Source organism: Ostrinia nubilalis, chromosome 16 (genome assembly GCF_963855985.1).
Source record: "Ostrinia nubilalis chromosome 16, ilOstNubi1.1, whole genome shotgun sequence".
Lineage (NCBI taxonomy): Eukaryota > Metazoa > Arthropoda > Insecta > Lepidoptera > Crambidae > Ostrinia > Ostrinia nubilalis.
The window spans coordinates 7524026-7539937 of NC_087103.1; the positions used below are offsets into that span (position 1 = coordinate 7524026).

The 15912-nt window shown below is 34.9% G+C and overlaps 1 protein-coding gene across 1 annotated transcript in view; it reads right to left on the reverse strand.

The window, feature by feature from the left end:
- Window positions 1–10925, reverse strand: part of LOC135079339 (uncharacterized) — a 34610-nt gene extending 23685 nt beyond the window's left edge. The window contains exon 1 of the mRNA XM_063973974.1: window positions 10802–10925. The gene's annotated coding sequence lies outside the window, so the exon portion shown is untranslated. The remainder of the gene's footprint in view (window positions 1–10801) is intronic.
- Window positions 10926–15912: the final 4987 nt, after the last annotated feature.

Consider the following 15912-nt stretch of genomic DNA (forward strand, 5'->3'; position numbering starts at 1 on the left):
AACAGTAGATGTATTATACATATACATAATGTCTACTTAAATAATTTAGCTATCGAATTAGTCACTCAACAACCTCATTGCTACAAAGCATGTAGGCAATAAATTGTGCATGGACTTGTTAAAAATCGCCAAATAGTCAAGAAGCTGAAAGAAAATCTCTCTTTCTTTTTCTAACTTCAGCATCAAATTCCAAGCTGGAAGATTACACAGCACGCTGAGCTATTAGGATCTAACCAGTCACGTGCCAGCAATTTACTTCCCAGCAGAAATTAAGTAGCCTTTCTTATAATCAGCTGTACGTTCCACTAATTAAGTCTGGCCCTTGTGCTATAATTACGATTTTCATGGTATGCATTTTTAATTAATGTAAAGAAAATTCTATGTTATAAATATAATTGTTGCCTTCCTTTGATGAATATTAATATAAGTGAATCTAAGAATGATTCAATTAGTCGGTGGTGCTAGTTTGTGTTTATTTCGTATTGTTATAGTTATTTTAGATGAATCACATTAAACTAATTACGTAGTTCCTATTACAACTACGTAATATACTAAATATACAGTGCTTTGCTTAACATTGTCTGTGCAATGTGCATCTTACACAAATCGAGCACCTACCTACCTATTTGATTTAATTTTGTTCTTCACGTCACTTAGGCTGGGTTGCACCATCTTACTTTAACTTTGACAAACGTAAAAAATCTGTTAAAATCCATACAAAACACACCGGTTATCATTATAGTTACGGTCAAAGTTAGGTGGTGCAACTCAGCCTTAGATACCTATGCCCCAAACTTAACAGAGTTCTCGAGGTATAAAATAAGACCTGCATAAACATAAATAGATACTTAATCAAATATCTATTTACCTGTAATTAATATTTATTATCTACGAATCTATTAAGTATAAGTTTTACCTGTTCCCCGGGCTTGAAAAAACCTTGCCTGAGCTGGAGTAATTAAGCTAACATTTTTGCCCCTGGCGGGATTCAAACTCGGATGTATCTACCTTATTAAGTTAAAACAACTTTGCTACTGATTATCTTGTTAACATTTTGGTTTCCCTGTTAAAGTTACAAGGTCAAGGGAGCCGACATGGGTGTGACAGGACGCGGGACCCACTGTGGTGTGTTTCTGAATAAGTAATTTGATTTGATTTGACATTAGACCGGGCGATAACCTACATCTTGACGGGTTCTATTCAGGTGTTGAGCGGGTCGATGTGACCGTTGGATCGTTTTAGTTTTGACTATGTCTAGACTCAGCCACAGAGAAAGTAAAGTAAATGCCAGTTTATATTTAAATACGTAAATGACGTCCGTCAAGTTGAGGTTGAAATAATTTGGAGTAGTTTAGACTCTTATAGGCACACTTGAACAAATTAATTATGATTTTATTGTTTTAAAGATCACAATATGTAATAGTCTAAAAAAAAAGTATGAATAAAACTGTTTCTTTTTAAAGTCACACAAAAAATTAAAGACCATGCAATAAAATAGTTCGACTGTCTTTAATGAAGCGTCATAAACATTTGCCAGTGACAAAAAATGCTCGTCCATTAAACGTAAAATACTTAAGCTGAAATGATAATTTTCATTTTTATTACAGTATTAAAGAAACTTTCATATAAAACAGCGTTCTTTGGAAAATTATAGCAGCTCTTAAATCATTATGCATGCGCTAAGAAAAGTTACTAGCAATAAATTCAAATCTTATTTTATGAGGTAGATGACTTACTACGAGTACAATATTATATTAAACAAAACAAGTCTATAATAAGTATTATGGGTAATGGTAAAGCATTACCGTGCTTTATTTTACTACACAAGACTAATAGGTCGGATTATTGAAGAAAAACACTGTAATTAAAAGTGTAGTGAAATTATGATTCATTTGTCTGTAATTAATTTTGCACCTGACGGAGTAATTGCTGAAGCTTGAAAAAATAATATGCTACTAATTCTTATAATTTTATTAGGTATATTGTTTGTGTTGTAATAATATTGTAATAGTTAATAAGGCCCCAAGTCTCACCGAGTAAATTTTTTTTTTGAGATAACAAACAATATGACGTTTGCAGCAAAAAATACATTTCACCAATCGGCATGAAACGTTCAAATCTAAGCCAAAACTAACAAAATGCTCAACACAAAACATCTGTCCAAAAAGCCCCAGTCTCTAACCACCCGTAAAAAGTTACATTAGCCGTTACTTTCAAAAACTAATTTGTAGAATACAAAATTGTCATGTCCTCTGCTTCTATTCTGATCCTGTTTCTGTTTTGTTAGCGGAATTGTTCTGCAGTTCCTACAGTGACCGTAGATTTTACCAGTTTCGCAGTTTACAATTATCTAGTTTTAAAATATAGAATTATTCTAAACCTGAACTTCCAATCATTTTATTTTGAAGTTTAGTTCGTAAAATATGCCAAGTGTCTTTTTTTAAAAAAGACACTTGGCATACCTTTCTTGTAAATCTTTATGCAATTTGTATTCGAATTACTCCGCACAGACAAAGAAAACTAATTATCCGAACTGTCAAACAGCAACGATGTTCCATTTTCAAACGTTACACTCAGTTTGACAGCAGACGAAAATGAAATACGGTTACTACAGTAACAGTTAACCCTTACACGCTTATAACTATTCCAAACCATTAAATTATTTTTTCTTTAGTTATATCTATTTATTTTAGTCTAATTTAACAAAAAAGTAGTACAGAAAATATAAGTGCTATGTATTTCAGTGTTTTTCAGTCGGGGACACATATGTCCCTATATGCGTTAAGGTATACATTGCCTCATATATTGAAAATAAAATACTTCGACGCTTTTCTTGCAAAATAAATACAAATCACACTAAAAATACACATTAAATTTAATCAATAAGCTTATTTTTAAAATTTTGTAATAAGAAATTTAAAATAGATAGCATCTTACGTATTTTTATATTTGATCCTCATCTCATCATAGACCTTCTTGAAGTTAGACCTACCTAACTAGACTGTTTATTTCAAGAACAACTTTGAGTGTAGAGTCTCCAGCGTTCAGAGGAGTGCGTGTAACACGGATATTTGACATATCTTTTTAGTCTTGTCCATGTTTATTTTGAATCCCATTTATTGAGAGCCTCTACTGAGGCCATGAGCATTGATTCTAGGTCTTCCAAGGTCTCAGCCGTGCCGTGACTACAGTCGTGAATCTTACTTGGGGGGACAACATCCGAGGGGCTTCGCGACATCTTCTTATCCAAAATAGCGCAGTGTCTCAAGACCTTTGACTGAAAGTCTTTGACCAATGTGTGTTGGCTTGGCGGCGATGACGCACAAAACGGAGACTTGTTCCTTCACTATGGGCCTTATGAGAAGGCTCAAAGTCACCCAAAGGGTGATGAGGAAGTCCGCAGGAGACTCAAAGTAACAGACATAGCCCGCATAATTACCAAACTTTCGAGGTTTTGTGAGCAGGGCACATAGCTCGCAGAAGTGATGGCCGTTTGGGCAAAAAATTTCTCAAGTGGCGCCCACGGATAGGAAGACGCAGTGTGGCAGGCCTCATGTTCCTGTGCTGCTCATGTACATTCATGTATACGAGCAGCACAGGAACGATTGTTGTGGAAATCCTCAGGGAAACCTCTGTCCAGCAGTAGACACCCTTTCATCAGGGAGGAAACCATCCTCGTTGTCACTATTTTCAGTCATCATGACTTCTAAATTTCGTCTTTCCTGAGCGAAATTTCTTCAAGTCGATTTGAAGACAAATAATTTACAAAAAAATGTATGAATTATTAAATAAAACATCAATATAAACATACAAATTATAACGAGGCAAATAATATCCTTAGTAAGAATTAAGTTGCCTTTGACGCACATAGGGACACCCGTGTCCCAATACAGATTTTTACATAATATTCATTATGCATACGAAGAAAATCGAAAATATGTAATAAAACGATAATTATACTTATTAGTGAAAGTAAATCGGAAGAAAAATAATGGCCAAACAGCCGCTAAGTAATATTAAAATATTTTTTAATTTTGACGTCTAACGAATTTTTTTTCACATTTTGTCCCAGTATTTTTTTACACAAGGAATCGCGTTTTTTATTATTTATAGCGCATAATCATAAAAGATAATAATAAAATTTAAGAATATTAAACTACAAAGGGTTTAACTTAACTAGTATTACTGTAAATCGTAAAAACTATGCGGGGACAAATGTGTCCCATATGCGTGAAAGGGTTAAACACTTCGAAACACACTTTGTATTCAGGCATCTAACGAATTCGGGAAAACAAATTCGAATCGTTAATCTTCCATTTCGATTTCGTTTTCTCTGGGTTTGCTCTATTCATAAAAATGTCCAAGCAAAAGTTGTTTTTATAGTCTGCTGTGGTGAAATGAATTAATAACAGCTGCCATTTTCCTCGAGTTAAAAAAATAAATATCTTCTAAAAAGGTTTAAATACCTAAGCGATGTTGTAACATTCAGTGAAACCGAAGTCGATAGCATAAATTTCCAATTTTAAAGTTACTCAAGTTTATTAAGTATGTTATAAAAATAATTCTCAAGAATTGTGTGCTTAAGATGTTTACATAAATTACAAAAACCAACTTGTTATCTCTAAACCGTGTCCATGCTCATTAAAGTATATAAATCTATCCCTAGTATGATTAAAACCTATAACTGCAACTGTTATTAGAACCCAGCCCCCCTAGACAAAACGCACTTTTTGATCGAATCGAAAATCGAATCTGTCAAAACTCCATACAAAAAAGGGGCTTTTCGACCACTTTTCGACTGGTTTGCGATCATAATTTGCACTTTGTCTAGACCCACAGTAGACGATCCACTAGACAGAAAGACGTCAAAAAGCAAGCACAGATAAAGCTTTCCACTCACAAACTGCTTTCAGTTATAACTTGAATGAAGAACGATCTATCTGTGTCAAAGTTTATCTAAATTCCATGTTGGTAATGTTTTGAATGAATGATAAATCATTTTAGGCGCTTCAAGACCTAAAAGAGTTGTCTGAGATTTACTACGCTTAACAAAACAAACATTCCAGCAAATATTTGAAGGAAAACAAAAAAAAAAGCCTACAGACGAGACAGGACTACAAGAGTGACGAAAACTTATTCTAGATAGGCATTTAGGGCATGAAATGCCCAATAAAATAAGATGTGACTCCCAATTTTTCCTTTGAGATAAAAACCCTTTTGAAAAGGGATTTTCAGCGAAACATTTTCCCTCTGTCTATAAAAACAGCTTTGCGATAGGAATGAAAGTGGTTTGGTGTTGACAATAAGCTTCTTAGATTGCTCTCAGGATAGGCACGATGTTCTCAGATCACGTATTAGCGGGAGGAACCCTATTAGGGCTCTTTTCCACGGCGGCATCCCGTTTTTGGCAGGTACTCTTTTTTGCAGGATGCCGTTAAGCAGTAAAGGTGTTTTAATACTAACATACATTGACTGCCACGAACATCCCGTTTGAATTTCAAATTAAGTTTCTTCATTAAATTGGACCAGTAAAAAACAGGATTCAGTTTAATGATAAGTACTTGTATTGTTTAATAGATTTTTTCTCTCTAGCACGAACTTCGTTCGTTCGTTCGTTTCAGCTGAAAGACGTCCACTGCTAGACAAAGGCCTCCCCCAAAGGATTTCCATAAAAACCGGTCCTGCGCCGCACAGTGGTCCCGATTTAATAAAACATGGACATTGATGCTAGAGGCACGAAATTTTTTTTGATGGTTACTGCTGTGATAACTAATAAGGCAAAAAAATATTACAATCCTACGACGTCTATTTCGTAGTAAAAAAAAAAATATACATATTTTTTGTATGGAAGAAATTACGTTTCTGTCAATTTTTCGAAATTCTTTAACGATGTCAAGATGCCGATCACACATGTTATAAAACAAGTGATTTTGAGTATTTCATGCGAAGATACTTGTCACTTATCTCTGCGTACTTTTGAGTTATCGAGGGTTGAAAAATCGATTTTTTATATTAAATATTTCCACGAAAAATTGCCAGAATTACAATATGGTGTATAAGGGACACTTTTGATGACACATAACAACGACTCGCACTCGCGCGCGCTCGTATGCATCAACTTTTACTAAAATAAAAAAATAAATTAAGGGAAATACTTAATACAACGTTGTATGTATAGGTCCGCTGGCCGTCAAAAAGTAGCTTATACGAGAGGTTGCCCAATTTACAATATGTCCATCATTGATAACTCCCACAAATATCGTCTCTCTCTGAATGATAACAAGATTTTTTTGTTTCCAGAAGCTCTTGATAGGATGGAAGCCCATAAATACTCTCTGAAGCGAGAATGAATCTCAAATTGCGATATTGCCATTTTGACAAATTACATGATGTAACTAGCGCTAACGTTTATCTTCAGGTAGACACAGTTTTAAGTTAAAAGATTGTCTACTATTTCACACTGTTCTTCGTTTTGGAACAGTTCTTTGATTATAGGTAGTCGCTAATTTCGTTTTGTTAGACTCTTTCAGTTTAGCACATAAAGCGTAAACTAATTCCTCCTCAGAATGATCTAAAAGTGTTAGAGAGCGCCTCTTCTTCTGCAGAAGAAGAATTTTGCATAAATCTTCAAAAGGTTTTTTATTTATACTAAAAGTCGATGGTTGCACATCTACTTCCGCAGTCTCATCAACTGGAGCGTCTTCCTCGGTATTAACGTTGTCTATGCGTTGTGTTAACTCGGTAAAAATCATTTTTTAAATCTATATTTTTACATTTCGGCCAGACCATTTCAGACTAAAATGACGAACGTATTGGCATTGAATTGTCTTCCGAAGATTTGAGTAATTATCAAATCATTAAGTCGTAATTTTACAAGAAATATATCAAAGAAGATATGGTCTGCTTCCAGCAGAGCCCAAAAAACATTTTTGCACCAGAATTCGCATTGGCTAGACTCTGAAATTGTCTGGCCGAATTGTAAAAATATAGCTTTAAACAATGTTTTTTACCGAGTTAACACAACGCATAGACAACGTTAATACCGAGGAAGACGCTCCAGTTGATGAGACTGCGGAAGTAGATGTGCAACCATCGACTTCTGGTATAAATAAAAAACCTTTTGAAGATTTATGCAAAATTCTTCTTCTGCAGAAGAAGAGGCGCTCTCTAACACTTTTAGATCATTCTGAGGAGGAATTAGTTTACGCTTTATGTGCTAAACTGAAAGAGTCTAACAAAACGAAATTAGCGACTACCTATAATCAAATAACTGTTCCAAAACGAAAAACAGTGTGAAATAGTAGACAATCTTTTAACTTAAAACTGTGTCTACCTGAAGATAAACGTTAGCGCTAGTTACATCATGTAATTTGTCAAAATGGCAATATCGCAATTTGAGATTCATTCTCACTTCAGAGAGTATTTATGAGCTTCCATCCTATCACAAGCTTCTGGAAACAAAAAAAACTTGTTATCCTTCAGAGAGAGATGATATTTGTGTGAGTTATCAATGGTAGACATATTGTAAATTGGGCAACCTCTCGTATAAGCTACTTTTTGACGGCCAGCGGACCTATACATACAACGTTGTATTAAGTATTTCCCTTAATTTATTTTTTTATTTTAGTAAAAGTTGATGCATACGAGCGCGCGCGAGTGCGAGTCGTTGTTGTGTGTCATCAAAGGTGTCCCTTATACACCATATTGTAATTTTGGCAATTTTTCGTGGAAATATTTAATATAAAAAAATCGATTTTTCAACCCTCGATAACTCAAAAGTACGCAGAGATAAGTGACAAGTATCTTCCCATGAAATACTCAGAATCACTTGTTTTATAACATGTGTGATCGGCATCTTGACATCGTTTAAGAATTTCGAAAAATGTACAGAAACGTAATTTCTTCCATACAAAAAATATGTATATATTTTTTTTTACTACGAAATAGACGTCGTAGGATTGTAATATTTTTTTGCCTTATTAGTTATCATAGCAGTAACCATCAAAAAAAATTTCGTGCTTCTAGCATCAATGTCCATGTTTTATTAAATCGGGACCACCGTGCGCCGCTCGCATCCAGGCACCTCCCGCGACCTTCACCGGATCGTCGGTCCACCTAGTGGGAGGCCTGCAAACGCTACGTTTAACTCAAGAACTTTCCTGCCCCAGCCTAGCAACTAGCAACTTACTGCATTTTTTTTTTTGCAAACACCCGTACCGCAAACTGCCGTAGGAACTCACAAGTCCAGTTTTGCGGGATCCTGCATCACTAGATTGCAGTGGAAAAGGGCCCTTAGAAAATACGAAAAGGGTTGTCAACGTGATGAATTGCGGTGAAAGTGTAAAGTCTGGAGGCTGAATTGAAGAATGATGTTGAATAATTGAGATAATGTTGTGTGAAGTGCCTTTTGTTGGGAGTGATTAATTGTTGTCTGATGCTAAATAAAGCTTAATCTCTTATAACTTTATTTGAAACGAAAATAGTTAATATTTTTGAAAGTCACATAAAAGTGATAAAGGTACCTCTTATAGATGTGAATTTTACTGCCAATATAAAAATAATTGGGGAGGCCTATGTTCAGCAGTGGACGTCCTGTGTCTGAAATGATGATGATGATGATGAAATAATATAAACTGATAAATTGAAAATATTGCAAAAACTAAGTCACCAACAAGAAACGACTTTAAAAACATAAACACAAAAGTCAAATATAAATTACAAAGGTAATACAGTACAACACAGGACATGTTATCACACTAACAAGATATATCAAAAGTAATGCGGGATAATAACATAATAACATTCCCGACCGTATCATACATAATCTAATAAGACATCCATTACTTCACTACCTACTTGTTATAATAATTACTGCTAGTGTTCACACGGATCATTGTAACCCGGGTTGATATAGAATAACAAATAAGTAATATTGTGTTGATTACTATTGACTATTCCTAGAACATATTTACCAGTTACCTGTTTGAATAAATAAGCTTTAGTATACTAATTTATTTTTTACAGGCGATGGTATAAGACAAGCTTAACACCGTGATATCTTACACATTTCTGATTGGGAGATTTTGTCCAAGTTTTTAGGAGCGACTCAGAATCAATAACTTAATAGATTTACGCAAAGAAATTGTTTTCTTCACATTTTATTATAATTTGATCAGCTGCGCGTGGTTCAAAATTGGCACACGTGGTTATTTAGTTCGTTCATAGGTTACATACAGTTTACTGCAAAGCTTAATAGACATAATGGTGCGCGAAAATAAGCTGTAAGCCGCGAATTACACTTTTTTTTGCAAAAACTATCACGATTAAAAAAAATAGATTAAGTTGAATTGTTTAATTGTTCTATAGAGCTTATAAAAAAATCGGATACTGTTTACAAAGTCACCCTGTATAACGCAACATGCTACGAATGTACAGCGTAGATAAGAGCCGTAGTTCGTAGCACGCTACGAAGCTTGCTACGAGATAAGTCCGGTAAAAAGTCGCCCGTAGATAAAAGATGCTTCCTTAAATGAAGCAGCGAATCTACGCACAGCGCTGAATAGAGCTCTGTGATTGGTTTGTGTGCCACCCTGTGCGTCCACACGCACTGTGAGACCTCACAGTAATGTTTGTTAATCTGGCTATATACTTTTAATTGATATTAAAATGTTTCTTGTATCTAAATACAAATTGATATTTTTATTGTTGCAGTAGGTACCTTGTTTGCACATTAAATTGTTTGCAAATTATTTTAATTGAAATCCAACTCGTGGATGTTAGTAAAACTATATATCTGTATATCTGAATTCATTTGTTTGTCCAGGCCATGTGGTAGTTAAATAACGTAAAAACGACAAATAAAATACATGGTATTATTATATTATTCAGTTTAATCAAGATAAAATCTCGGTTATAGGGCTTTATGAAGGTAAGTAATTTTGATAGATATTTATTTAGCGGCTCGGTATCATAGTTGTGGTTTCAAAGTTAAAAGTCGCGTAAATCATTTCACATTACCTACATTAAATTAAAAAAAAAAAAAAATTTTTGAAAATGTTAAGCATGAAGGCGTGTCCCTTTTAAAATATTCTTGCGTAAAAATAGTATAAAATTATAGCATGAATGAAAAATGTGAAACGGTAAAGGAGGAAGGAAAATAGAGTGACATTTTTAATTTTGATCAAAGTAAAAAGAAAAACAAGCTTATGTTTATTACATAATTACATGGGTAAGGGAAACATTAATCTTATTTAGGTATGCTTTTAATTTATTTATTTAAACATTCGTTACAACATTCTGAAATGAACAGGAAAATTATTTTAGTACGGGGATAATCTTATTTACCAATGTTTTTATATCATCTTATTTTAAAAACATTTCTTAGAATGGATGCTTAAAAGGCAGTATACCACAGATCACCGTAAGTCACATGAATATGAAAGAATGTGTGTAATATTTCATCTTTATGTTCTCTCAGAAACCAATTTCCTTTAGTTCCAGACTCTGTAACAATTTCACGACGTGTCATGGTGTAAATTTACCGTCATAAAAATGGCGTAACTGTAACCGGGTATAGACACGGATATTATTGATGTTACTTCACGTCTCTCCGTCGTAACGATGACGGCAATGAGTTGGCATAAACCGGAACGTTAATACATAAAGTCGGCCTAGGTGTTTAAAGCACTGGCTTATAAACTTTTATTTCGAGTTGAAAACTTATTTCATACGCACACCTCAACCGTCATAAAAGTTGCGTTGAGCTAATTGAACTCAAAAAGTTTGTTAAAAAAGTACTTACGTTTCAACTCATAATTAATTAAAGTACCAGGCATGCATGAACGTGTAGCACTTATTTGAACAATCACTGCACTCCTCACGATAGCGTGACGTGGCCGCGACGCGGACGGAGCGGTGTTGCCCCGCACAGAGGCTGCGTACTACTGAAGTGAGAGTCGAGTGCCGTCGGAAACGAACGGGAGCGAGTCGTCTATTCATACGTTCGGTTCAGTATACAGTCTCCAAGTTGCTTCGGTTTTCAGTAACAGTTACAGTTAATATTAGTTTGGGAAATCAATTCTATATTAATTGGTACAATTCAATGTAGGTTAAAGATATGATTGAGATAAAGTTATAATAACTTTGGGTGTTATTGTACCATGGGAAATTAGTGCTTTGAAGCCATTTATGATATCAATACTTACCATTTGTAAGTTTAATTTGCTTGATGCAATTATCTCGTTGAGGTTATTTTTAAACGACCATTTAACAAAGTTTTTGTCAAAAAGGTTATTTTAAAATTCCTAGAACTCGTTTTGCCATTTGAAATGATACCAAAAATGTTACATAAACTACGTCTCGTTAGCAGCGTATGTCAACCAAATCCTGTATATGGCATCGCAAACGAAGATAGCATTTAAATGTGAGAGCGAGTTACACACAGTTTTGCAGAGTAGCTAAAAGTGTGTCATTTCAAATTATTCTCAACGTAAAAACGAATGTCCAACCTTTTAAAAGAAAAAACCTGAACACCGAAACCCATCATGCCTATATTCAAAAGAAATTCCGCCGCCTTTTAAAAATAAAATAAAGCTGAATTCTTGAACTGTGTTGAGTCTTGAAAGCGATGGCTTAGTAATCGCCTTCAAAGGACAAAGACACTGGTCTGTAATGGCCTTATTCCCTTTCTCGTAATTTCCATAAATGACGTAATTTTATCCAGTAAGCACTTTACTCAACGCAGAAACAAAGTCACTTGGGAAGAACTCTGTTAAAAAGCATTGAAGAGACCAATATCTGTAATTATATGAGCTGGAGGTTAATAAGACCGTATTTAGAATAAAGTTGTCCAAATTATAGCTCCGGAATTAGTTCCAGATTTTTTATACTTGCTTGTAAGATTTTAAGTTTTTAGTTAGGTACGTAAAACTTATTAAACTCATTATTATAATCCTACCTTCGTTGTCCAAAATCGATTATATTATCTAAAACTCGCTTTGAAACTGTAATCTTTTACAAGTAAAAGATATTAAAGGAGATATAACTTGACATCTATCTAATATCAAAATAGTTCCGTTGGCTTAAAATACTTGCACGTCAGCCTCAAAGTTTTTAAATTAATAAAAATCAAGACGTTATCTCTGCTTTTAAACAGAGTGACTCATCTGAAAATTTAGTAGTGTAATACCGCACTTGGCTCCAATGGCTCTCGATGGCGTAATGGAGCGAAGAATCGCTTTCAACCCATTGCGTCGTAAGTTCCATTCTCGGTTGAGTCCATTTTTAATTATGTCCACGGAAAAATATAAGGATTTGTCACACTGGATGCGGTCTGCGCTCTGGAATCAGGTCAAATGAACGCAGCCCGCACCTGTCAGTTTGCGTTCTTTGCTCGGGCATGATCAGATCGCATCGATGCAAAATGTATGTACGTCAAAGTTTTTTTATACTACATACGGACTGCGTTCATTTTGACCTGAAGGCAGACCGCAGAATGCTTAAGGCCGGGTAGCAGAGAAAATGGCGAAAATGAGGTTTTCATTTTTCATTTTTGAGGTACTAAACAGTAAAATTAAAGGCTAAGATTTTTATTGGGCATAGTTGAGGATATTTTCTGGGGCTATTAACGGATGGAAACACGATTTGATGAAGTTGACTCGATAGAATAAATTCCCAAAGTTACCTCTATTCGTTTTCTATTTATGGTTTTATTTTTAAAATAAGCGATTTGAGATTCTAAATCTTCAACTAAACTAAAGTTCAGAAATAACTTGAGGGCTTTTAACGGATGAAATTTTTATATTGCGTCTTATTTAGTTACAATGTTAAAAAATGTGGAAAAATCGTCCATGACGGCTTGGACAATCTCAATCAGTCGCGCGGTGGCGCTTACGGAGGACGGACGCGTGTCAGTTTTTTGGCCGTGACAGTTCGCGATTTGTCAATATTTTTGACAATGATGACTTTGATGAGTCACAGTATAATAATATCAGTATTACTGGAGAAAGCTTAAATTTTTGATAATTAAGAATATAATTATCAATTTTGTCTACCTATTGAAATTTAAATCGTTCGCATCCTTTTAAACGAAGACTCTACTCATGATACATAGTACATTCCTCAAATATGAGACAAAACCAATGAGTTAAAATTTCATTTTAATAGTACCTACATACAATCGTCTTACACTCTTTAGAAGAGCACACTGGCACAAATAAATAATAAAAAATACTGTCTAAGGTCTGTAGCTAAAGGTCTAAGGTGTAAGATAGAAGAATCTTCTAGCCAAAAAGATGGCAGATGCATCAGATGTCAACGGATTTTAAACTGGAGTTCATGTGACTCCTTGTAGACTTGAGTCTCTAGAGCGTCCCTTCCTCCACCATGCGTAAGAATTTTCACGAAAATACTGTCTAAGGTCTGTAGCTAAAGGTCTACGCTGCAAGATGGAAGAGTCTTCTAACCAAAAAGATGGCAGATGCAGCAGATGTCAACGGATTTAAAACTGGAGTTCATGTGACTCCTTGTAGACTTGAGTGTCTAGAGCGTCCCTTCCTCCACCATGCGTAAGAATTTTCATAAAAATACTGTCTAAGGTCTGTAGCTAAAGGTCTACGCTGCAAGATGGAAGAATCTTCTAACCAAAAAGATGGCAGATGCAGCAGATGTCAACGGATTTAAAACTGGAGTTGATGTATGGAACGGTTGCTTTTTTGTAACCTTTATAATTTGGTCGGCTTATAGAAGAATTCCTGATATTTTTTTGCAGTTCGATAACTTTCTTATAAGTCGTAATATAAAGCTGAAATTAACAGGATAGCTTATTCAAGGAACATTTTAATTTGTCCATTGTATGCCATGTTCCTTTGTTATAAGGGAATCGCGTATTCGGCCACGAAAGTAAGACTGTTAAAATAAATTAGATTTCTTGAAATCTCTCTTGCGCAAAGCCACATCATTTATATTTACTGTGGTTATAAAGGTGTACCAAGGGTACATGCTACACCTTTTTATTCGATTGTAAGAGTACTAGTTTACTCACAAATCCGTTTTATCTGATTTTCGAAATCTTTTAATTACACTGGTGTTTATCATTCAAATCAATGACTAATGTTTGAACTAATTTGGACATAATATCAAGGTCTATCATTGGTATTTTTTTCAAACTTCTGCGTTGAGCCATTTACGAGATCTGGGACATCACAAAACATTACCCCAGCAAAATTCTAAATAACTTGAGAACCGGAACACGAACAAATTTTGCTATTCGTGGACAAATTACTAAGCAACAAGAGCTATCTATCCATGTATTTGGTTCCGGGATAGAACGACTTTCAAATTTCAAAATTGCCAGGGTAATGTTTGAAACGTTACCCCAGCAAAATCTGTTTTTTCCTAATAACTTTAAAACTATAATTTGAACGAATTTTGCTATTAGTGGACAAATTTCTGCTCACGATGGACTAATTATCTGCTATACTTTCGACTCTCTAAAGCACAACATTTATAAAAATTTTGCTGCGGTAATGCAATCCAGGTAACCGTGTGTGATGCTCATTGCTCATAGTGATTTTCGATACAGAGCCCCGTACATACGTTATACATAAATTATGGAAAGAAAACACCCAGACCAATACCAACAAATATGTATGCAATTTTAGTATGATATTTTTATTTATTAATAAACAAAAAGACTGAACAAAATTGATGCGTGTACTGATTAATGTAATTAACCTCATGCAAAGTTTCGTGAATTGCAACAACTATAATTTATTATCCAAGCTCTAAATAATCGCTACTACGAGTAACTGATCATAAAATGTTTTTCCAATCGCTCAAGCTCCCGAGGATCTACCGATAGGTCGGGTGACGTAATCTTAAAATTCTTTTAGCCGGCGCGGAACTTCCGGAAGGTCGGGTGACGCCACGCCTCTTTGAACCGTGTTTACTTTGGCAGTTATATTCTAAATTTATTCGATTCTAAAATATATTCCCAAAAATTTTAAAAGTTGTTTTAATTTGTATCACTTGGATATGATTTGTATTAGAAAGTGCTGTGAGTGTGACGCTTGAACGGAAGGAAGTCAACCTAACCTAACCAACTGCGTATTTCTATACTGTGTAGCCGCGAGAGCTCTTTGGCGCGCTGTCTTCGGCGAAGTATTGCGCGCGCAGATTTTGACAGCGCGAAATACCTACTTTAGCAGAAATACCAAGCCTTAAAGTAAAATACAAAAGCCATATTTATTATTATTTAATCTTTCTATGTCGTTTAAGCGTTTAGAGTCCGTCAATATTGTTCATACTACATGATGAGGGCTGCGTTCACTTTGTACTGAACAGAACGCATCCAGTGCCAGTGTGGCAAATTTTTAAAGTTTTTTAAAGGAAAATACAAACACCATATTATTTTATTATTATTGTTTAAGCGCTTTTAATCCAGTACCAGTTTAGGACTTCAGTCTGTTGGACTACACGTGGCTTCCCGTATTACGCTTGCAAATTTGCGACGTCCGACTTTGCCCTACGATTACGAGGCGATGCCAACACAATTTCGTATGCGCAACCCTTTAGGCTTAGCGTATACTGAGATAAAGTTGACGTAGGACACAGCAGATAGCTCAAGCAAATAAGGTCCATTTACCGTGATTATACGGTGCATATTTTATTACTCTAAAATTACAATCTGCACCGTTGACTTATTGGCAACAAGTAATTAGTAGAGAAATACAGGCAAGAGCTGTCAATAATGGAAAACCACTAAAAATGAGTTAAAGACCGCAATGTACGAGTAGTTAAATATTTATTATCGCATTAAGTTGCTTACTTGTTACTAGAAAATACACTACTGATAGATTTATAACGAAAAATCGATATCATCGATATAAATAGTGCCTATGATTATCGATAAAG